General features: G+C 35.9%; 1 long non-coding RNA gene and 1 pseudogene across 1 annotated transcript; both read right to left on the reverse strand.

Annotated features, from left to right (window-relative positions):
* Positions 1-5,812: 5,812 nt before the first annotated feature.
* On the reverse strand, positions 5,813-10,648 carry LOC107017732 (annotated as a pseudogene).
* A 9,688-nt stretch (positions 10,649-20,336) lies between these two features.
* LOC107030352 lies at positions 20,337-22,894 on the reverse strand. The gene is made up of 2 exons (XR_001458094.1): positions 22,809-22,894; positions 20,337-20,975 (listed from the first exon to the last, which is right to left on the reverse strand). It is a non-coding gene; the product is annotated as an uncharacterized LOC107030352 (long non-coding RNA).
* Positions 22,895-25,948: the final 3,054 nt, after the last annotated feature.

Here is a 25,948-nt window from a genome sequence, read left to right on the forward strand (position 1 = left end):
ATTTCGAGCATAGGTTGAGGGGGTACTTATGCATTTTCCCTAATAATAATAATAATCCAACATAATTTGGACAACATTTTTATAAAGATAAAAAAAAATGTTAGAAATCAACACATCATAAAAAAATTGAAAAAAGGCCTAAAATACCCTCAAAGTATTGAAAATGGAACACAATTACCCCTCATTCACCTATTGGCCCCCAAATACCCTTCTCATCCACCTTTGGGTCCAAATTTACCCCCCTTCATTAAAGAGCACAATTTAAAATAATGAAATAATACTTTTAATCACGTGACACCCAACCATTGGTTGTATTTTAGTTATTTAATATAATTTTAAATCAATCCATTACCCACTCATTTTTTACTAAATCCGCCCGACCCACCCAATGCAAAAATCCATCTAATTAAAGAACCCTAAAACCCAAATAAACACTTCAATACTTCCAAATAAATTCAAGATCTACGGAGGGTTTAGAACCTAAGTGTTCTTCTCTTCATTTTGTTATAAATGTCTGTTTCTTCTTCAATTTCTCCCAGTTTCTTTGGTTGAACTAAAAAATAAAATAAAATTACTATGGATTTTTGTTAACTGATTTTATGTGAAATTGATGTGGTTTTGTTTGAAATGCAGTTGCTTTTATTTGTATAGTGCCAGAGAATTACTAGTATTATCTCTGTTTTCTTTTATTGGATTCGACTAAAATTATATATGCATCAAAAACTTTATAACGAGATGAATTGTATCCTAATAAACGTGAATTCATACTATTTTGGAGGTCTTAATATTAGAAGGTAATTATAAAGGAGAATTGCGTCTCAATTGAGTTGTTGCTAAAAGTTGACTATCAAAAGCATCCAATCTAAAGGGATATACACGTACATGAGAAAAATGAAGGCTTATAAAACAGAAGTACCAACATTAAAAACTCAAAATTTCATTATTAGAATGTTTTTGTTATAAATGTCTGTTTCTTCTTCAATTTCTTCCCTTGAAGAAGAAACACTGAGGTTCTAAACCCTCCGTAGATCTTGAATTTTTTTTTGGAAGAACTGAAGTGTTTACTTGGGTTTTAGGGTTCTTTAATTAGATGAGTTTTTGCATTGGGTGAAGCGGGTTTAATAACATTTGGGGTGAGTTTAGTTAATAATTGGTGAGTAATGGATTGATTTAAAATTATATTAAATAATTAAAATACAACCAATGATTGGGTGCCACGCAATTAAAAATATTATTTAATCATTTTAAATTGTACTCTGTTAATGAGGGGGATAAATTTGGACCCAAAGGTGGATGAAAAGGGTATTTGAGGGCAATAGGTGGATGAGGGGTAATTGTGTACTATTTCCAATATTCGAGGGTATTTTAGGCCCTTTTTCGTAAAAAAAACTATTTTAAATTATTTATATTTTAAATATTATTTAAAATTATTTCAATAACGACATTTAAAAATTCAATACACTTCAGACATATAAAATTATAAGAATCATATATTTCATATGTCTTGATTCTAGTTATATATAGTAATTAATAGAAACCTCAAAGAATTATGTACTAGTGTTATATTTTCGCGCCCATATTTTATGTCTATTTTATAACTTGAACATTATTACTTATATTTATTAAGTATTAATATAACCTATAATAAAGTAATTTATAACTGATATATTTAAATAAATTTATATCATATGTTCAAATTTTCTTAGAATAATTGTTTAAGTTCTATAAAATCGATAGTTATACATAAAATATGTATTTGTAATCTTTTGATTGTTTAAATTATATACTTTATAACTAAAGTTAATATAATTTTTGATTTTATAATTTAAAAATATGTCTTAATAGAATTTTGTGATTATATATATAATTTTATTGATTATTCAATTAAGAATAGGGCTTAACTATTTATGAACATATACAATACATAAATATGCATACAATTTTATTTATATTTATATTTTTATTTTGAGACATCGTCTAAATTAATATAATTGAAGTAACTAATCGTGTATTTGTGATTAGAAATGGTGACATAATTTTAATAATTATTATAAGTCATTGTAAATTTGTTTAGAGCAATTAGAATATACAAAATTTGATATGTTTATAGTTATAAATGTCTAATTATATATTTTCTATTTAAAACATCTAATTCTAAAAATTATATTCTTATTTTCTTCGCAAAGAAAAAGCATACACGTTATATGACCGGTCTGTTAATCATGGTATATATAAGTTTATTCATTGATTTTATTAAAAAAAAAAGGGAAAATGCACAAGTACCTTCTCAACCTATGCCCGAAATCCCCACACACTTATACTATACTAAAGTCCTATTACCCCCTGAACTTATTTTATGAGTAATTTTTTAACCTTTTTTGGCCTACGTGGCACTATCTTCTGGGCCCAACGCTGGTTGATTTTTTTTCAAACTAGTGCCACGTAGGACGAAAAGGGGTAAGAAATTACTTATCAAATAAGTTCAGAGGGGGTAATAGGACCTTAATATAGTATAAGTGTGTATTTTGAATTTCGGGCATAGGTTGAGGGGGTACTTGTGCATTATCCCTTAAAAAGAGTCAATTGCAAATTTGAAAGTTATACTTAATTCAATTAAATTAAGTATTATCGAGTAGTTAATATATTTTTTAATTGGAGAATAATCTAATTTTGTCTATTATTAACATGAATTTTAATTGTCTCCTTCGATATAAAACTCTATATTAAATGAAAATATTTCTAAAAAAAATGTATACACTAATTATGCTATACTTTATTTACATACATTAGCCAATATTGTAATTTAAGAATCCTACATAAAATACATCTATTTTAAAGTATTATAATTGATCATTAGGTTTTGAGTAATCTTATATTTATTCTTTTTGAAACATCCTCTTAATTAGTATTATATGATTACTTTAATTTTTTATTTATGGTTAAAATTAGTGAAATAATTCTACCAATTTTTATATATAGGTTAATTCTTGTTTGGAATGATTATAAAATAAAAAATTAACATGTTATTAAAAATTACAAAAGTCTTTCTTTAGTTATTATTATTTTCTATAAATATCGAACTTCCAATATTACATTATTTTTTCTCTTGAAAAACATCCATTATATAGAAGAATCTATTTAGTTGATTATATTCAAAGAAAAATTCAATATAAATTCACAATAAACATGACGCTCAATTAATTTAACCATTTTTTTTCTATTGCAATTTAATAATTTTCTTTTATTAAACCAAATTAAAAGGTATCAAGAGTGATAATCATAGATGAATGTGGTAATATATTAACCTGTTTTATTTGAGCTTCAAATGTGTTGTGGCCTTTATTTTTCTTTATTATTATTTTTGATTGTCTAATATATTGAATGAGAGATTATTAAAAAATAGGTATTATATGGTCATAATTTAAGAATTTTATTTTTAATTTTGGATAAAATCAAATCCACGGATCATGAATTACACATCTAAGTGCTGAAGTTTATCATTTAATTTATTTGAAATTGAAGATTAAAAAAAAATCGTGCATAGCGCCACTAAATTTACTAATTAAGTATAATCTTAAGTAGATAAGATTGTCATTTGTAATTATTATTAATGAAAAATTTAATTATCTTCTTCAATAAAGAGATTTATTTTAAGCGACAAAATAACTTTTCAAAGGTATGCATTAGTAAATTGTGTACATAATTGAGTTCGGGGAAGGGGTAGAGAAAGGAGTGTAGGTTATATTTATATATATGTAGAATATGATTCGTATGGTATAGTAATGAAAACAATATTAATGTATAAAAATGAAATTAAAAAATTAATGCATAAAACTGAAAGTACAAAAATATTTTTTTAACTTTGCATACAATTTTTTAATTAACTGAACAATATTTGTTATTAAAAATAAATCAAATAAATTATGCACACATAAATATACACAAAAACCACTTTTATTTTACTTGGTAGCCAAAAAGTTTGTATTTTAGTAGTTCAAGGAGTTTAGGAAATAGAAAAAAAGTTACTTTTGTTTTATAGTCTTTTTATCTTTTTGGCTAAATTTTGGCCAATTTTTCTGTCCATTTAGCATTACCCTATATGGATAATTATTTCTTGGGCGTGTCAAGTCAAACAATAACAAATAAAAATGACAAAGGGAGTAATTGTTATATTAAATACAACTTGACTTATTTACTTCCTATGTCCATCAATCATGATCGACTATTGATTTGTTACACACACTTTAAGAAATAATAAATAATACAAATGATGTTATTATATCACGCTTTGAATATATTAAATTTAATGCTTTGAGATATGTATTAGATATAAAATAATAGGTATTTAATAGTAAAGCTAAAATAGACCCAAAAATAAATTCTCCCTTAATTTTCAAACTAGACAAATATTATTCGATAACTATTTTTAAGTACAGTAGACAAATAAAAATAGAGTAATTTTTAATGTGATAATATTTTTCTTTAAGCTTCATGAAAATTTTGAACAATTATGTTCTAAAGATCCCAAAAATATTGAGTGCGACATTTAAGAAAGAAATTAACGAGGGAATGCATAACATTTGCATATAAGAAATTCTGGAATATGTACTCATGTTTCTAATTATTTGTCCATTTTTTCTTTTTTTAGTTGTCTCTAATTATTTGTTCATTTTAACAAATCAAGAAAAGATAAATTTTTTTAGCTATTGTCCTCTCAATTAATTACTATGAAAAGGTAAACTTCTTGAAAATCTTAAATTTTTAATTTATCAACTTCACATTAATAAGAGTAAAATAGTAAATTTACTATATCAATCATTATTTTCTTAATATATGTATCAATTCAAAAGTCGACAAGTATTAGGGAAGGGAGTAGTTTCTAAAGATGTCATGAATGAAAGATTTAAATTAAAGAATTTTTAAATTTTGAAACTTACGTTTTTTTCAGCACACAAGAAATAATATCACATAAACTAAAAATTGAATGGCAAAAAGAACATAAAAATTTTGTTCTACTCTTTTGCTAAACATATCTTTTTCTTTATTTTTGAACACAAGATAACCTGTAACCACTTATTCTTTTTTTGGAACCCAAGATAACCAGTAACCGCTCACATTGTAGTGAATACTTTGTAAGCACTGAGTGTCCCTACTGTATATAACCTGCAAACGACACAGGCAATGTAAACGTACTAGACTCCCCAATGTGATAGTCTCGACTCAAAAAATATTGAGGAAGGATCTATGCTGATTCATCTGTGTGGATAACCACCCTCCAAGCCAACCGAATCATCCCAGGGACGCTAAACATATCTTGCTAATCAATACTAACATTTAATTTCTAAACAAGTCTTATACGTAATTTAATCTTCTAGATCTCAATCTGGAGACAATCATCCCATTGCAAGCTCAAGCTTATGCAGAATTTAAAAGAACATTGCACAACAGTAGTAAAGAGATAAACAGAGTTGTGATGATACTATCATAAGCTAAATATAAGGACGAATGTGAAAAAATTATAGTAATATATTCAACTATCAGATGACTCAGCTTTGAATTTAATTCAATCTAAAATTGATTATGAAAATCTGTAACCTCTACTATGAATATAAAGGTCTGCATGACAAAATACCCTTTAAAACAAGGGAACGATTAATTGCAGGTTCAAAGTTCTAACCCGCTCTAAAATTATAAATTATTTCAAAATGGGTAGGGAAAAAAACATAAAATATCCCAGCCCTAAATGAAACTTTAATAAGAAGGATTTTCATCATCACCATAATCTAATTCTAAAAAGACATTACTGTCTGAATTAGGCACCACCGGAGCCATATTTCTTTCCAAAAATGATCAACCAAAGCTTGTCATAACCAGCCAACACACCAGCACTAGCAACGGCATGAAGGACGTTAGCACCAGCACCCTTGAACAAAGATTTGGGACCCTCATTAAGGATTTGGTTGAATGCATCGAACAAGCTATTGTACTTCACTGCCTCACCAGATGTCATCATCATTCATCTTCTAACTGTGTCAATAGGTTACGAGGCAAGACCAGCACCATTGGTGATGAGCCATCCAAGATCAAATCTAGCAAAGATACCTGTAACCATCAAGACAATTTTAAAGAAATGGTCAATGTCTCCTAATATAATGAAGTCATATTCCAACCATAACATTCTATTGTAAGCATCTGAACACAACTATCAACATATGATATCATCGAACTAGCAACGGGAAAAAGCAAAAATAGATGGATAACTAACCTCCATCTTTCCAGTCAACAACACTGGATTTAGTGAATCATACATTCCGAAGTACAAACCACGGTACACAATGATACCAACACATGAAATGTTAAACCCACGGTACAAGCCAACAACTCTATCAGATTTAAGTTTCTTTCTGTAGACAGCAACCAACCCATCAAATTGTCTGCCACCACCTCCCTTCTTTGCAACCTTGGTATCATTCGCAAGACGAGTACGAGTGTAGTCATGGGAGTAAACAAAGAACAAAGAGGAAGCACCAGTACCACCACCAGATGCCAAGTTACCTGCAAATCACTTCCAGTAGCCATCGCGGTCCTTCTTGAAGTTGAAGAGACTCTTGAAGTAGTCCTTAAGTGCAAAGTTCAATGCCTGTGGAACACAATATCAACCAATATTAAAAAAAAAACAACTAAACAACCAGCACCCATATATCTTCGTATTCAGGAATTGTAGTATTAAATGTAAGTAAATGGTATATTTGAGTGCGAAAGTAACAAAAGACATTAGCGGTGTTTCCTCTCCACAAGGAAGCAAATCCTTCATCTTTAATTGTCCTCCTAAGACAATCTCCAATTCCCTTGAATGGTTCTGAGAGTCTACCAGCCTTAATCATCTCATCTTGGTTTTGGATCAAAATCTTGACACACTCAATAGGGGCAGCAGCAGTCTTTGACACAACAGCAAAAACACCACCCATGAGGAAGTCAGTGGCAAACGCTGGAAGTCCTTTCTCTTGGAGAGCCTGCACAAACACTGGTGAAGCATTTACGACAATCAATAAGAGATCATATGTGGCTTGGCATGTCTGAAGTATGGCATAGAGTAATTGCCATATTAAAAACGTCTCTGGGAGAGAGCAAGCCTTTGAATGCCCCTGTAGCGAGCATGGACAACCTGTGAAAGACTGGAGCTCAAATGCATCTGGCTAGCTACCTTCTTATAAACGGTTGGGTGCTGGTTATCTACTATCACAACCTAGAATAAACTCTGATACGCTCAAATTATACCTCCCTAAAAGGTATAAGCGGTCGTATCAAGTAAAGAATCCAACTGATTAGGTTGGGATCGATCCCACTAGGAAAATGGTTTAGAACTTAACTTCAATGTACAATTACTTCTATTTAGTCAAGTCCTTTCCGAAAACAGGAAAGTAAAAGAGGGATTTTGTGAAACAAAAGTCTTTTAATATTGCTAAGTAAAACAAGTAACATGATTAAATCTTTGGTGTTTATTAAGTTGTGAGAGAAACTAGAGTGCAAGTGTTCCTCGTAGGTCCATAACGCCGTATCCCTAGCTATAACAATTCTTCCCTAGTGTTTTGCATGTAAAGTGATACGTTAGGTATCTCTAAATCCTTGGTCTGACATTTAGAGAATATCACCCCGTACGTTGGTCCGGCTACGTGTGTCTTAAGTGTTAACCCTTACCTTTACTTCATATTAAGCATCGTATTCGATGTATGACTTAGTTATTACTTCGCACCAATCAAGACTAGCCTATTAAACAGTATCCTACTAAATCTATGTTGATAATTCTTTTCCTATTAACTACATCCTTGGTCAGGCAAGTAGCAATAAGGCTAATTCTAACGCGTGCACTCGTTAAAAAGACTTCTAAACGAAAGAACTATTAATGCATGCAATAACCTATTTGAGATTTGTTATTAAGTTAGGTTTACTTTGTTAATAACCCATGGTTCCCACAACCCTAGTTGTGGATTTAGTTACCCATGCATAGAAGAACACAATTCATAGTAGATAAACAATAAATCATGAACTTACTTTGAAAAATTCGAATAAAATCCAGAAATTCAACTTGAAATAATAAGAATTCACTTGAAAACCAAATCCGGAAAATTAAATTAATGCTAAAGTTGCAAAACCCAATCTCCAAAAACAAACTAAGAAAAGTCATAATAGAATCCTACCCCAAAAATGAGATTTTACACCCTATTTATAGAAAATATTGTCCTAAATTAAAAGGTATTAAAATAAGGAAAGTTGTCCAAAAAACGCGGGTTCAATCGACGACTACCACAGACAGTCCGTCGATGAAAGACTTAGCATCTTTTTTTATCCTTCAACTAGCATCTTCTCTGATCCAACCAACAACATGGTCTGTAGATGCACCTACGGTCCGTCTATGCCTTCCGTCGTTCCATACTTAGATTTTCTTCAACTTCGGGTACTGGGACATTCTCAGATCAGATCGATGATTTACTAGGACGGTCTGTCGATACATAGACAGATTGTTGATCCTTCCGTAGCCCCACACTTGGTCAGATTTCCCAGAGTTTCTCTTGATGCCTGAACTTCCAATCGACGGTCACCATCTACGGTCCGTCGATGAGATGACGGTCCGTCGATGGCCTTCGTGGGTCACTTCTGCACTAAATATCAGCTGCCTTCTGTGTTTTGGTTTTGGACACCTTTCCTGCAAAACAAAGATAAAAACATGTTAAAATTATTACAAAAAGGCTCTAGACACATACCAATCTTAAGGAAAAAGCATTGAATGTACCGTGAAACCAAGGTACATCAAAACCCTCAACTTAAATTCGTTGTTTGTCCTCAAGCGATGCACTATGAATCAACACAACACTTTGTACAAAAGTATCCTCTTTTAAGCTTTCACAATCACTTGGCTATCAATCCCAACTTTTTGGTTGCTTTAGTGCATGCTTCTACTCTTAGGCTTGATAGGCTAACTCATGTGGATCAGACCATGACATATACTCACCATGCAACAACACCTCTACTCTTTTTCCTCTCGCCAAGGTACCAACTTTCTTATATTGCAACTTGTGCCCTCACTCAAAAGATATCCTCTTTTTTCGCACGGTAATTTTAGCTTTGAGTATAGGGATCATTATTAAACACTCACGCTCAAAACAAATTCACACCTAGTTAGTACTTGTCGCTATAAGCTTGCCCTTATTTTCACTGCTTAAGTTCACCACATTAAACTCTTAGGATCGCGATAGGACTTTCTTGGCTTTTAACGTAGTCTCAGGGTCAGGTATGGTACATATGGCTTTCAACTCTTTTCTTTCTTTCCTTTTTTCCCTTCATTTGAAAATTTTAACTGAGTCAATTCTCTTGATCACTTTTTCTTTAGTTTTCCACATTACTCTTTTCATACCCATTTTTCGGGTTATCACTCATAATAGCCACCCTCAATTTATGGCTTTTCCATGAGTCAAGGTACATATTACCCAAGGTTGGGTCAGGTTCAAGACGAGGTTAGTTTCTGCATTAGCCACCCTCAACATATGCTTTTAGCCTAAGTTGAGGTGCACATGTCCAAGGAGAGACCAGGGCCAACACATTATATCCAGGGAAGGTGAGTTGGTGAAGAAAAGAAAGGTCTATTATAGGCTCAACATATTTTAATCAAAAAGGGATAACAATTTCATTTGGTTCACAATACTTTAGGCTAGATGTTTGCTAATTTGGAACAAGAACCTATGATCCTTTCCTAATTGTCTAACGCAGATACCTTTTGCAGGATTAACTGGGCAAGTTCTATCTAGGTACCAACAGTTGAAAAATCAAATTTCCTAACACTCTCTTGACACCTCATTACACTATCAGATTGTCAGACACCTAGATTGAGAGTCATGCAGTGGGTGCATATCTATGTCATGATTAGATCCAACACATTCAACTTCTTTATTCCTATTCATGCAAGCATTTTCTTAGAATGGGATATCATTCATGTTTAGCCATCATTCTTCATATTTCACTTTCATATTTTGTACAAGTTACGACATGTCAGTTAAATAGGAAAGTAATCAGTCTCTTGGGACAAAAGAACACCGGCAAGAAAACCCCTAAGAGAGGATCATGAGTTGGGATACTCAGACTTCACCCTAACACTCACTTTCCATTTACCCCACCCCTAAAAAAAGCATGCAATTGTCCCCAATGCATAAAAAATGTAAAGACAGGATGGTAGGTGAAGCAAACTTGAGGCGCATAGCGCCGAAAATAAATAAGCAGGCGGGTCCGATTTCCCGCAACCCGCAACCTCTGTAGTAAGGAAACCCTTAATGGTGACCATAGAAATCTCCACACTCTCAGTGGTGCTCCTCTCAACATCCTCAACTCTGGAACTAGATGCCCCAGCATACAACTCTCAAGCCCTCATCTGACGGGTCTCCTAATTAATCAACGATGCTCTCCTCGCAACCTCAAGGTCCGTCTGCTCCTTTTTCCTTGCATGGGCATCCTCTCCCTCAGTGGTGCGGCTGGAACAGTGCCTCTTGGCACGCTCACATGGCTCAGGCGGCGGTGCAGTGAGGGTAGTGAATAGTGCAGCAAGAAATGTGTCCTCCGCTAGCTCAACGGGTGTAGTCTCGGGATCATGCCCCCTCATCTCCAGGATACCGTCAACATCCACCCGCAAACTCCCAGAGCCTCCTGAAGAGTATTCAAGTCAATGTTGGGGGTTGGGCGTGCAAGAACCCGTAGCTCAAATGCATCAAGGCGATGGTGAACCGCTTGAATTTTTAGCTTCGTATCCTGGACACCCTCTTCTGAATCCAATCCTCAGCCTCGGCAATGGATTTCTGTATTCAAGGCTGGATATGATGCATCAAGGTGGCCATCTGGTCCTCTAACTTCTGGACCCTAACTATCGGGACTAGTACTATAGATGGTGGAGTAGACCGAGTAAAACTGGGTGCTCTACTAGTACCAGGGCAGAATCGGTCGGGGTAGTCTCAGTAAACTCTAAAGTGGTAGGATCAGCCCCTTGAGATAACTCTACCGTATCCACTAATTTCTCCCTCAGCGGCTACAACTCAACTCTAGGCCCTATCTGAGGTACCGCCACATTTACCTCATCCATGATGAGACCTATATTCATAGTCCTGGTCGGAGTACGGAGGACATCACAGTGCCAAATGGGCACTCCAGCATCCTTGCATAACTGGAAGATCAAACGGGTAAATGGGTAAGTAGTAGAGGTCTGTAAATCCCTCCCATGTATCACCGAGATCAATAACTTTGCATAGTCGATCTCCAATCCAGCCACCAATGCTGCAACCAATACCGCTCTATCCCATGTAAGAATGTTATTTGCTGCTATGGGAGATAGGCGGTGGAAGAGTAACAACTAGAAGAACTTGGCTGTGAAAGTGAGGTTGGACTTTCTGATACCCAGTATGCTCCCTCACCGTTAATGGACAACTGCTGTGCAATCCACCTCTTGGTGGACTCTCTCTGATGTCTGCTCCGTTGAAACTGGCCATTCTTGACAAAATTCTACTTATAATCAAACTCCAGAGTAAGGGGATCCCTCGCAGCACCAGTGGACACACCGTATAGGAAGCGGCGGATGAAAGTAGGAGAAATGTCCACCCGGCAGTCTCGAACTAAAACCTCTGTCAGTGGGTCCTGTTTGGTAGGTTTCTCCTGCCTGTCCAAAGAACCTCTGAGAGTCGCCACATATTTGGCATAGAACTCCCTAACAACCTCCTCGCTACATGACCCCAGGATCCTAGCCATCCACTCAAGCCTGTGGCAGGTAAACAAGCTATGAACATCAGGAACAATATAAAAATCCTTATAGGAACTCTCCGCTCGACTGTCACCAACTGAGTCATCACCATCTTGTCGTTCAGCTTGCGTCCCTGTAGATCTGATACTGACCATCAACGCACCATCGATTGGGATCATCAATAACCAGTGTATGGACATCATCTTGGAGTGCCAGAGCAGACTCCGAACTTTGAGCCTCATCAGACGAGGCATGGAGGGCAGGCACATTTGGGTGAGTGGCTCCAAGTGATCCGGAATGGAGGCAGTGGCCTTATTCGACCCCGTAGATTAAGCCGACTCTGAGCCTGAAGCCTCTTCGGAGCTATCTGCTCCATCAAAACCCGAGGCAGACCCAGACGGTATGCCGATCAGTGTGCGCTCCTCATCAGACTGGGAATTGACTACGCCAGACGCCACCTTCTTGAGGGTGCCCCGAGTGGCTCTAGCAGCTGGTGTAGGGGTCTTGATGGCTGGGGGCACGTTTTCGGATCCTGGTCATTGTCGGAATTGCCGATCATTCGAAGAGATGGTGCCACGGACTTGAACCTACCCCTAGAATAGACGATATCTATTTTGGGGGCCATAAGTACCTTGAAAGCAATTTGCTAGTCTCATTGCAATCATACTACACAAGAGAAACAATCAAAACAGAACCTTGAAAGACAAAGCACACTCTATTGCAGAATTGCAGTACTGGTGACAGGAATTTTTGATGGCCCGTCGATGAATCAACGGTCCGTCGATAGTGTCCGCCGTTGGACACTTAGAATTTTTTTTTAGACTTCATTCCACAGACCTTTCAGTTGAAAACGACGGACGTGCAAAATGACCCGTCGATCAATCGACGAACGGTAGTCCACTTTCGTTATCTCAAAGTTCATCATTTATAAAGTTGACCAATCGAAAGACCCCATCAGCGGTCCGTCAATCAGCCGACGGTCCATAGACGAGGTCTCGTGCTGGTGGTCATAGATAGATTTCAGGCCTTATTTTTAAGAAGCACAATTTGACAACTTTTAGACCTTCATTAGTTCACCCAACACATAACAAGTACAAGACTAATTCTTAATCCTTAGGGTTTGGATTGCGCAAGTTTGAGTCTTGAATTCTATGGTGCTATTAAACCTAAGTCGGAACGTCAACTATCATTTTGTTTTTATACAGATTAGACCCTTAACTCATTCACTTTCTATCATTCCAAGGGACATAGTACCCATATTTTAAAAAGTTAACATGCAATTCTGCCCCTAAGTCAAGACCCACAAACGATTTTTTCATTTCCAACAACAAATGAACGAGAATTCATTAATCAAAGGGAATTGAAATACCTGAAATCAGTAGTGGAGTGAATGAGTGGGTGATCTTCTCAAGGAACAACCTACGTGCCTACCTTCGAACACAGACCAGAGAAAACAAGAGAGACAGAGTAGAATCTGGGAAGGAGGATTTTGGGATTGTAGGGGAATTGGGATTTGAGGAGATTCTGATGAAAATGGAAATGGACAATGTCGTAATGTGACGGGAAAGGAAGGAAATAAGGGGAGGGAAACGGTTGGAAATAATTTGAAAAGATTTTGGAGGGTATTTGAACAATTCTCTTTTAATATAACCGGCGGGTCGGGTCGGGTCACTAGTTCTTTGGACTGACGACACCCCCTCGACGGTCCGTAAGTCAGTCGATGGATCGTCGATTGGAACGTCAATTGCACACAGACTTAGACAAAATTTCAAGACGTACCTGGGATCTAAGTACACCATCGACGGTCTGTTGATGGAACGATGGTCCGTCTATGGGGTCTGCACCAGACCATTTTCTGCAGAATTCTTGGTATTGGTCCCTTCACATTGAACACCCATTAAGTTATTCTTTTGTGTTTTTCTGGACACTTTTGAGACACAGACCCTAAACTAATCTCTAGACAACACATTAAAAAAATAATGCATGAAGATGAGGAAAACAAAAATGAAACAAGAGAATGCAACTATTCATACAAATAAAAGAAAAGCCTATTCTTGGCTAGAGGATACACCTTGGGTTGCCTCCCAAGAAGGACTTGATTTAGCGTCGTGGCACGACACACGATACTTGGTTACTCAGATTTCATCAATACGATATGCCTCAACCACTTCATGGGTACTCTCCGCATGCCCTAGGTAGATCTTGATTCTTTGCCTATTGACAGTGAACTTTGCACCCTCCTTGTTCTCCAACTCAACCACTCTATGTGGGAACGCTTTAGTGATAAGGAATGGCCCCGTCCACTTGGAATTGAGTTTTTCCGGAAACAAGCGTAGCCTAGAGTTGAATAGAAGCACCAAGTCCCCAACCAATAATTCTCACTTTTCAATCCTTTGGTCATGGTACTTCTTCATCTTCTCTTTGTATATGGCTTAACTTTCATATTCTTTTAGGCGAAACTCATCAAGCTCATTCAACCCATTAAGTCTCTGCTTCACTGCTTCATTCCAATTCATATTCAGTTTCTTCATCGCCTACATGGCCTTGTGCTCTAACTCAACTGGCAAGTGAATAGCCTTCTCTTATACAAGTTGGTATGGAGACATACCAATGGGGGCCTTGTATGCAGTCCGGTAGGCCCAAAGAGCATCATCAAGCCTCCTTGACCAATCCGTTCTATTAGCATTTACCATTTTCGACAGGATTTGCTTGATCTCTCGATTGGACAACTCAACCTGCGCACTAGTTTGTGGATGGTACGTAGTCGCCACATTGTGGCGAACCCCATATTCCTTCAATATCCCTTTGAACAACTTATTGCAAAAGTGAGATCCCCCATCACTAATAATGGCCCTAGGTGTGCCAAATCTGGAGAAGATGTTCTTTTTCAAGAACGCGGTGACACTCTTCCACATTGTTAGAAAGAGTTATGGTTTCCACCCATTTTGACACGTAGTCCACCGCCACAAGTATATATATCATCCCATGAGAACTCACAAACGGGCCCATAAAATCAATGCCCCATACATCAAACAACTCAATCACTAGAATGGGATTTAAAGGGATCTCTTGCTTCTTCGAAATTCCTTTATCTCTTTGGCACCTATCACATGACTTGGCGAACTCATAAGCATCTTAGTGAATGGCTGGCCAATAGTACCCACACTGCAAAATCTTGTGGGCAGTCCGGATACCACTATGACACCCACCCATAGGTGAGGAGTGGCATGCTTCAAAAACACTTAGCATCTCCACTTCTGGCACGCAACAACGGATGAACCCATCAACACAACTTCGGTATAAGTAAGGCTCATACAAAAGAACTTTTTCACATCATGCATGAACTTCTTCCTTTGATGAAAGGACAAGTTTAATGGGATTATATCACTAGCCAGATAATTCACAAAATCGGTAAACCATGGAACCAAACATGAGAAACGACCAATACATGCTCATCAGGGAAGGTATCATCAATTTTAGCCTTTTCACCCAACTCTCGCATAGCTTCATTGTCGAATCTGGACAAGTGATCGGCAACTTGATTTCCACTCCCTTTTTTATCTTTCACCTCAAAATCAAATTCTTGCAATAGTAGCACCCATCTAATCAACCTTGGTTTCGCATCCTTCTTTGCCATCAAATACCTCAAAGCAGAGTGGTCAGTATGCACTATGACTCTCGTGCCAAGCAAATAGGAGAAAAATTTCTCGAAAGCAAATACCACTGCAAGGAGCTCTTGTTCAGTCACAGTGTAGTTCTTTTGCGCTTCATTAAGGGACTTACTTTCATAATAGATGGGGTGAAGGATTTTATCAATTCTTTGTCCCAATACCACACCAAGAGCAACCCCAATAGCATCACACATCACCTCAAAAGGCTTACTCCAATTCGGGGAAATAATTATGGGTGCAGACACGTACTTCAACTCTCCAAAAGCCTTCAAACAAGATTTATCAAAATAGAATCTACATTCCTTCTCAAGTAATTTTCACAGAGGACGTGCAATTTTTGAGAAATTTTTAATGAACCTTTGGTAGAAGCCCGCATGTCCCAGAAAACTTCTCACACCTTTTACAGAGATGGGAGAAGGAAGTCTCTCTATAACTTCAACTTTCGCTCGATCAACCTCTATCCCCTTCTCTGAGATGCGATGGCCCAATACTATACCTTTTTTCACCATAAAGTGACATTTCTCCCAATTTATCACAAGATTGCAATCTTCACAGCTTTTGAGAACCTCAGCCAAGTGACTCAAACACCGATCAAAGGAGTCGCCAACCGCTGAATAGTCATCCATAAACACCTTAATAGTGTGCTCCACCATATCGGAGAATATTGACATCATACATCTCTGGAAAGTTGCCGGTGCATTACACAACCCAAAAGGCATCCTCTTGAATGTGAACCCATAAGGGTAAGTAAAGATGGTCTTCTCTTGATCCTCGGGGACAACAGAGATTTGATTGATAGCCATTAAGAAAACAATACCATCCTTTTATTGCGAGTCTATCTAACATCTGGTCAATGAAGGGAACCGGGAAATGTTCCTTCTCAGTCCATGTATTTAGTTTCCAGTAATCCATACAAACTCTCCATCCAGTCACCGCCCTCATTGAAACAAGCTCGTTCCTCTCATTGGGAACTACTGTTACCCTTTTTGGGCACATACTGAACAGGGCATACCCAACTACTATCTGCAATAAGGTATATGACTCTGGCATTTAACCAGTTAATGATCTCCTTCTATACAACCTCTTGCATAGGTGTATTCAACCATCTATGGTGCTCAATACTTAGCTTGTGATCGGGCATGAGTTTGATTTTGTGGGAACATATATCGGGAGGGATCCCAATAATGTCCGCAATAGTCCAACCAATGGCTCATTTTTTAACCTCTTCAACACTTCTACCAAACATTCTACTGTTGCAAAGTGTCCTCTTTTACCAAGAATACATACCTCAGATAAGCTAGTTTATGAGCCTTCTCAATTATGGTCTCGTGGATATAGACTCGCAATGCTTCATATCTAACTCCAATATTCTTTGGTTATGACTGATATTCACCTCGTTCAAGTGCCGCAACCAAAGACCCATACTTTTCAATACCATCACTCTCAAAATTCATGATCACTGCCGCTAGTGCCTCAACACCAAGGCGCTCTTCGATTTGTACCTTAGACGTACTCTCAACCCTGTAGGATATAGCAGATACTTTTTGGAGCCCACCACTCTACTCATGGACGTACAAATGTTGAAAGTTGCTTCTTCATTGTTCAATCTAAACTTCATCTGCCCTTTTCCCATATCAACCAAGACGCGAACCAGTAGCAAGGAACAACCTCCCAAAATAATAGGCACCTCAAAATCCACCTCACAGTCGAGAATCACAAAATCGACCGAAAATATAAACGACTCCACCTTCACGAGCACATCATGGAGTATCCCAATGGGCTTCTTCACTGTTAGATCGGCCATTAATAACCACATTGTAATGGGCTTTGGGTCACCCAAACATAATTTCTTTTAAATGGAGAGAGGCATGAGATTTATGCTTGCACCGAGATCACATAGTTCTTTAGGAAAGTGTAATAAGACGATGGTACATGGAATAGTGAAAGCGCTCGGATCTTCCTTCTTCTGTACAAGAGACTTTGTAGCAATAGCACTACAATGCTGCATTCGGTCATCATCCGTAAAACTTACCGATCTCTTCTTTATAACCATATCCTTCATGAACTTGGCATAACCGGGCATTTGCTCCAAAGCTTCTATCAAAGGGACATTTATGGAAAGATGTTTCAACATAGTGATAAAATGCCGGTATTTATCATCATCAGTCTTCTTCACCAATCTCTGAGAGAATGGTGGTGTTGGTGGTCTAGGAATGGGGATCACTTTTCGGGGTACCTCTACTTCTTTCACCATTTTGTCCACCAATTCACCACTAGTTTCCACTACCTTTTCATCTTTTGTCATCTCATCTTTTACCACAGACGTCATAGGTGGATCAATAGTTTGCTTACCTCCTCGAGTAGTGACTGCCATGCAATGTCCATCATTTTTAGGATTTTGAATGGTATTGCTAGGAAGAGTGCCCGGTTGTCGTGGGTTCACAGTAGTGGACACTTCGGCCATTTGTAACTCAAGATGCTTAATCGAGACCACATGTGCATCACCTTTTGCCCAACATTAGCCAAATCACCTCTTAATTCCTTGATGTGATCATCACTAGCATCAAACCTTCTCATCATCTTATGCAACATATCTTCAACTCGCGTTATACTACCTCCACCATCCCTAGGAGAAACTTCCCAATTTTGAGGTGGAACATAGGGCCCACTTTGATCATTTCTGTTACCATAGTTATCCCGGTTGTAGTTGTTGTCGCGGTTGTAGTTTCGATCTCGAACATACTGGCCCTATCTGTTGTAATTACCAAAATTCTGACCTTGATATCCTTGACCTTGACGTCAATTCTCCTGATTGGAGCCTTAGGTGTTTGGTTGGAAACCCCCTGTCTAATCATTCATTGTATAAGTATCATCTTCATAATAGTATTCATCCGCTGGAGGTGGTGGTTTAGTCAAGTAATTCATTGCATTTACCTTTTCTTCACCTCAAGTGACATGTCTTAAAACCAACCCAAGCTCAGTTCTCATTTGATCCATCTCTTCACGAATCTCATCGGCGGCCAGATTGTGTATAAATTGCACTGCAAAGGTCTTTCTCTCCCGGTGTCCGACTTTCTAGTACTCGAAGATTTGTTGTTGCGAGAGATTTTCTCCAACTTTTCTGTGGTCTCTGCATATGTGCACTCACTATAAGAACAACCTGCAATAGTGTCTAACACTTCTTTATTATTATCATTTTGTCCCCTATAGGAGTACTCTTTCAACGACTCATCATTAATGCGGTGGTTTGATACACCTCTCAGTAAGCAATAAATTTGTCGTAAGAGTTACTTACTGACTCCCCAGGTAGTGCCACAAAGTTGTTCACTTTATCTTTGTGGTTAATCTTTTTTGAAACCATGTAGTACTATGCTAGGAACACATCCCTCAACTGATCCCAGATATAGATCGAATTAGAGGGCAACTCAGTAAACCATATTGTGGCCTCTTCCGTCGATAAATGAGGGAACACGCTCAACCCGATGACGCTCATGTCTAAGTCTGGCCTCCCTAAACAACTCTTGCACACAAACCTCAGTTTGGCTCTGTGAGCATGGATATCTTCAAATGGTAGCCCTGAAAACAAATCCCTCGCAGTGAGAATCTGCATCAGACTACTAGTTACCACGAATGTGTGCCCTGAGGTAGAGGATGTAGGACAAGAGGTCCGTCAGAATCAGTGATATTGACGTTGCCCCTATAGAACTCTTGAATGTGTGGGATAGGAGGATGCATGCTCAAAGCATCATCAGTTGGATTTTTCGCAACCACTTTATTATGAGCATCAACCGGTGATGGGAGTTGGAGATTGATCATATAACCTAGATTAGGTGGGTTCTGCGGATTATTCATTCTTCAAACTGTACGATTCAGTTCAGGATCGAATGGAAGTATTGGTTCTCCTCTGCTCCGTGTACTTGACATACACTAGAGCTAGACCAAAGAGAAATAAAAACAAAAGAAAAAAAAGTAAAATTAGGAAATTATTGACTAAATTTCAGTAATGTTATTAAGGTTAATCTAAAAGGCACTTTCCCCGGCAGTGGCGCTAAAATTTGATACACTCAAATTATACCTCCCTAAAGAAGTATAAGCAGTCGTATTAAGTAAAGAACCCAACTATTAGGTTGGGGTCGATCCCACGAGGAAAATGGTTTAGACTTAACTTCAATGCACGATTACTTCAATTTAGTCAAGTCCTTTCCGAAAACAGGAAATTAAAGGGGGGATTTTGTGAAACAAAACTCTTATAATATTGCTAAGTAAAACATGTAACAAGATTAAATCTTTGGTGTTTATCAAGTTGTGAGAGAAACTAGGGTGCAAATGTTCATCATAGGTTCATAACGCCGGAGCCCTAGCTATAATAATTCTTCCCTAGTGTTCTGCTTGTAAAGTAATAAGTTAGGTATCTCTAAATCCTTGGTCCGATATTTAGATAATTTCACCCCGTACCTTGGTCCGACTACGTGTGTCTAAAGTACTAACCCTAACATTTACTTCATATTAAGGATCGTATTCGATGTATGACTTAGTTATTACTTCGCACCAATCGAGACTAGCCTATTAGATAGTATCCTACTAAATCTATGTTTATAATTCTTTTCCTATTAACTACATCCTTGGTCCGGCAAGTAGCAATAAGGTGAGTTCTAACACGTGCACTTGTTGAAAAGACTTCTAAGGAAAGAATTACCAATGCATGCAATAACCTATTTGAGAATTGTTATTAAGTTGTTATTAATCGCCCATGGTTCCCACAACCCTAGTTGTGGATTTAATTACCCATGCATAGAAGAACACAATTTATAGTAGATAAATAATAAATCATAAACTTACTTTGATAAATTCGAAGAAAATCTAGAAATTCAACTTGAAACAATAAGAATTCACTTGAAAACTAAATCCAAAAAATTGAATTAATGCTAAAGTTATAAAACCCAATCTCCAAAAACAAACTAAGAAAAGTAGTAATAGAATCCAACTCCAAAAACGAGGTTTTACACCCTATTTATAGAAAATATTGTCCTAAATTAAAAGGAATTAAAGTAAGGAAAGTTTTCCAAAAAACGCAGCTTCAATTGATGACCACCACAGACGGTCCGTGGATGAAACGACGGACCGTGGACTGCCCTCAATAAGTCCATACTTAACATCTTTTATTATCCTTCAACTAGCATCTTTTCTGATCTAATCGACGGACCAACAACACGGTCCCTCGATGCACCTACGGTCCGTCAATGCCTTCCGTCGTTCCATACTTTGTTTTTCTTCAACTTCGGATACTGGGACATTCTCTTATCAGATCGATGACTTACCAAGACGGTACATCGATCAATTGACGGACTCGTCGATCCTTTCATAGCCCACACTTGGTCAGATTTCTCCGAGTTTCTCCAGATGCCTGAACTTCCAATCGACGATCACCATCTACGGTCCGTCGATGAGACGACGGTCCGTCGATGGCCTTCGTGGTTCACTTCTGTACTAAATCTCAACTGCATTTTGTGTTTTGGTTTTGGACTCCTTTCCTGTAAAACAAAGACAAAAACATATTAAAACTATTACAAAAAGGCTGTAGACAGAAAAAGCATTGAAAGTACTGTAAAATCACGGTAGACCAAACTCCTGCAAAGATAAAGCAATAAACCTCAACAATTCTTCTACAAAAATTCATAAACAAGACTCTTAAATTCCATCTTAACCACCAAATGACATGAAAGCCACAAACCAAATACCCAGTTGAGCTCAGCTAATTTTTATTCCCATTACTTGTTTTTGGAACTCAACAAGAGAAGAAGTCGCTAAATGAAAAGCAACAAAGAAACTCAATACACCATATCAAAGTCCTAATTTCTTGCATTTCGGCATGTTTGAAATGGCATTTTTCTTAGAATTAAAATTGTCAATGAAAACCATCAATCTTGATTCTCGATAGCAAACAACCAAGTAAATCTTTGATGTTTGCAGTTACTATCAAACCAGAGGAAAATTTAACAAGCTATTCATTTGAGCATGAGAAGATGAAGAGACTTAAAGTTATATGCACAAAATATATTACATACTCCCTCCGATTCAATTTGTTTCCCTAATTTTACCTTGGCACGGTCTTTAAAAGAAAAAGGAGACTTTTTTTTGAAATTTGTGCTCTTAGATTAAAGAGATGTACAATGTAGCAAAATATCTTTTAATTTTGTGATCATAAATATGCCATGTAAAAAGTTAAGAATTAAAGAGTCGTCAAAAAAGAAAAGGTACATTTTTTAAAGTAGACTAAAAAACAAAAAAATAAGATAAACAAATTGAAATGGAACCCAGAGAAAATAGATTTTCATTGACAAATGATATATCTTACAACAACAAATGATGTATTCCTTTGATCCACAGTGAGCAACAACTGGCCCAACCCATAGTAATGTTTGTAGTAAATCCCATTTCCAAGGTACAGTAATGAAGGATAAACACAACTATTATTAACTGCTTCAATCTAATCTACATATCTCTAAACTAGTACATACACTAGATAAACAAAATCACAAATCTGACAACATAACTTTCGGAACATAAAAACCATATCATTTCGTCAATAAATAATCTTTCAAAAGAACAATAAAAACTTGATGTACACTAGGAAACAACTGGAAATCTCGACTCAATGTATACAGTTTATTCAAATCTGGGAAAGAACTAGACATCTCGACTCAATGTATACAATTTATTCAAATCTGGGAAACAATTGGACATCTCTACTCAATGCATACAATTTATTCAAAAGACAAAACTAATTTTTATTAACTCACCAAATGACTAAATATTGTATTTTAAGTCATATGAATAATTTAAACAACTGCTCGATTCTTGAAAAATATAAGTTGTGCATTTTTGAAGTATATAATACGAGTGCAACAACATTCTTAGAGAATCCAAGTATATAGATCAGGCATTTTAAACGCGTTGACCAGATCAACTGAGTATGTATAATTTTTTCAAATAACCCTAACTGTAGTATACTCAAGTAACTAAATTCTAGATTATGAATCACACAAGACAACTATATATTTGAATAAAAAAACATCACTACTCGTTGACCAGATCTACAGTTATATCGATAAAATAATCTCTATTACACCAAAAACACAAAAATAGCACTATAAAACACGAATCATATCAACAAAACCATAGATCCACAAACCTCAAATCCATTTCCAATAAACATACAAACAGATCTATCAAACAAACTAAAAAACACAGACTAATCAAAACACAACAAAACCTCAAAAAGAGTAAAGTAACATATCTAAGCAGAAAAAAGTGCTAAAAGAGAATCAAATCAGATCATAGAACGAAAGAGAAAGTTGTATTACATGCGTTCAACTCGCCTTAGAAATCGCTGCGACGAAAGAGGAAATGAAGAGAAAAGGAGAAGAACGAGGAGTTTAACGATAAAAAGAGTTCAAATGTGGAATAGAGAAGCAATATATATATATATATATATATACACACACGAAATGCTGCACTCAATTATTCACTTAATTATGTGGATGTTTTTTTAACCTATTCTAAGATAATGTTTACATTTATTATATTAATTAAATATTATAGTAACGTATTATCAAATATTGTAAAAGGATGATTTAAAAATCCTATAAAAGGATGATCTTCACCCTTAGAAAATACACAACGAAAGAGATAAAAGAATATTGCCTACCCTATATTTCTCATTAGTATTTGTCTTCCATTTCTTGTTTAGTATTATTGTATTTTGCTCTCGTTTTATAACACATTATCAACACGAGTCTCTAGACAACTGAGACATACTTAATTCGATATTAATTTCTAAAAGTTAATCAACTTTCTTTTAGAGTCAGGCATATATCTGTGTGTTTATAACATCTCTAATAGGACTTGCATAACTCTTTGATTAGTATTTTTCATTACTGCATATATATAATCTGCTTAGGTATTATTATAATACTTTATAGGCATAATAATCAATATGTTTCAGGTTTATATTGTTATGTTATTTATGCTACTAATTTATAACTCTAAATTCAATACGTAGAAATATGATAGCATGATAGTTAGAAGACTTGTAAATATTTTCTTGTAAAAAATTTATGATAAATATTGTGTGTCATAAAGAGAGTAGTATTATATTAAATATGATATGAAAAACTTACAAATATTTTACGTTAATAACTATATTGAAACTAGAAATAAATATTGAAAAATAATTAGAACGTATATTAAATCTACCGTTTCATACTTTATAAGTTTACATGTTTTTGTAGCATTCCATGTTCATGCATATAGTATACTTTATACTAATTCTTAATCATTTGAAACATAAAGTTATGTTTTATTATAAAGAAACCAACATCATAATATTAACTCTAAATTATTTTATGATAGTTTTCATCATGTCAAATTTGTCAAAACTTAAATTTGTGGCACTTGACATTTTTGGAAAAAACTATTTGTCATGGGTATTTGATGCTGAAATTCACCTTACCGCTAAGGTTCTTGGTGATAGTATAATCGAAGGAAATATGACATCAAGTCAGAATAAAGCTAAAGCTATGATATTCCTTCGTCATTATCTTGATGAAAGCCTGAAGGTTGAATACCTAACAGTGAAATATCCACTTGAATTGTGGATAGGTTTGAAAGGGAGGTATTACCACATCAAGACAACGACATTGCCAAGGGCTCGTTATGAGTGGATGCACTTATGGTTTTAAGATTATAAAACTGTAATTGAGTATAACTCTGTTGTATTTAGAATAACTTCCCAATTAAAATTATGTGGGAAAGTTATAAAATATGAAGATATGTTGGAAAAGACACTAACTACTTTTCATGCCTCCAATATGATATTACAACAACAATATCGTGAAAAAGATTTTCAGAAATACTCTGAACTGATCGCATGCCTTTTGGTGGCTGAGCAACATAATGACCTTTTAATGAAAAATAATGAAGCACATCCCGCTGGAAGTGCTCAATTACCGAGGGAACACGCGGTTAATGCACACGGTCAGTTTGAAATAAGACAAAATAATAGGGCACATGATAATGTGCGCGGACATGACAAAGGCAAAAAACGATATAATAATCGTCAAAGTGGTGTTCATAACAAAAGGAAGAACAATATAGGTTCTCAAAATAATCATTCTAAAGGAAAGGCAATCACTGTCATCGTTGTGGCCTTAAAGGTCACTGAAAAATGAATGTTGGGCACCTGAGCATTTTGTCAGGCTGTATCGGAATTCCTTTAAAAAGAAAGAAATTAAAGGCAGTGCCTCCTCTTCTAATGCTCGGGTAGAGTCACATTTAACTCTCAAAGATGATGTTCAGGCAGGATCTTCTCAAAAAGATAATGAGAATATTGAGGCAAACTTAGCATTGAAAGATGATGCCTATGATGGGCTCGATGATATTACTCATCTGGAAGCTGAGGACTTCTTTGGGGATCACACCTGAGATTGATAATTGAGCTAGGAAATATATAATGTTTTTATGTATTTTTAATGTCTTAATTAAAGTTTATGTACTTAAGATTTATTTTGCTAATTTCGTACTTCTTATTATGTATTTTTTATTCTTCTGAAGATAAATAAAAATTTTCAGTCTTCAGTTGGATCCAAGATGAGTAATGGAGATATATGTCTTCTGAACAGTGTCACAACTCATGCGATACTAAGAGAAAAGAAATATTTTTCTCATTTGATAATGAAAAAGGCATATGTTAATACAATATCCGGTAGTACAAAATTGATTGAGGGCTCTGGAAGAGTGGCCTTATTACTACCTGAAAGAATATTATTGTTAACTGATAATGTATTGTATTATAGTAAGTCTCGTAGAAACTTGTTAAGTTTCAAGGTTATTCGCCAAAATGGCTATCATGTTGAGACTGCGAATGAAGGAAATGTGGAATACCTTTATATTACTACAATAAATGTAGATAAGAAAATTGTGCATGAAAAATTGCCAACACTTTCTTCGGGGTTGTACCATATAAATATTGGTACGGTTGAATCACATGCCGTTGTAAACAAAAGGATTACTGATTATAATGATTTCATCATTTGGTATGACCGGTTGGGTCATCCCAATTATAATATGATGCGCAAAGTAATTGAGAATTCATATGGGCATATGATACGCTCAAACTTACTTCTTAAATAAGAAGTAAAGCGGTCGCGTCAAGTAAATAACCCAACTAGTGAGGTTGGGATCGTTCCCACGAGGAAAATAGTCTAGACTTAACTTCAACTTGTTTATTACTATTGTTCGGTTGATGACTTCCTTGGAAAGTAAAAACATAAAAAGGGGGGTTTGTATTTCCTAATGAGTAAAAATAACTAGCGAAATTGAAAGAGACACTTAATGGGTTTGAAAGTTGGGTTTTAATCAGTTAATCAAAGTAACTAGGGTTTACGTGTTCCCCACAGGTTCATAACTCGATAAATCTAACTATAACAATTCTTTCCTAGTATCT

The sequence above is a fragment of the Solanum pennellii genome, chromosome 1, assembly GCF_001406875.1.
Source record: "Solanum pennellii chromosome 1, SPENNV200".
Taxonomy (NCBI): domain Eukaryota; kingdom Viridiplantae; phylum Streptophyta; class Magnoliopsida; order Solanales; family Solanaceae; genus Solanum; species Solanum pennellii.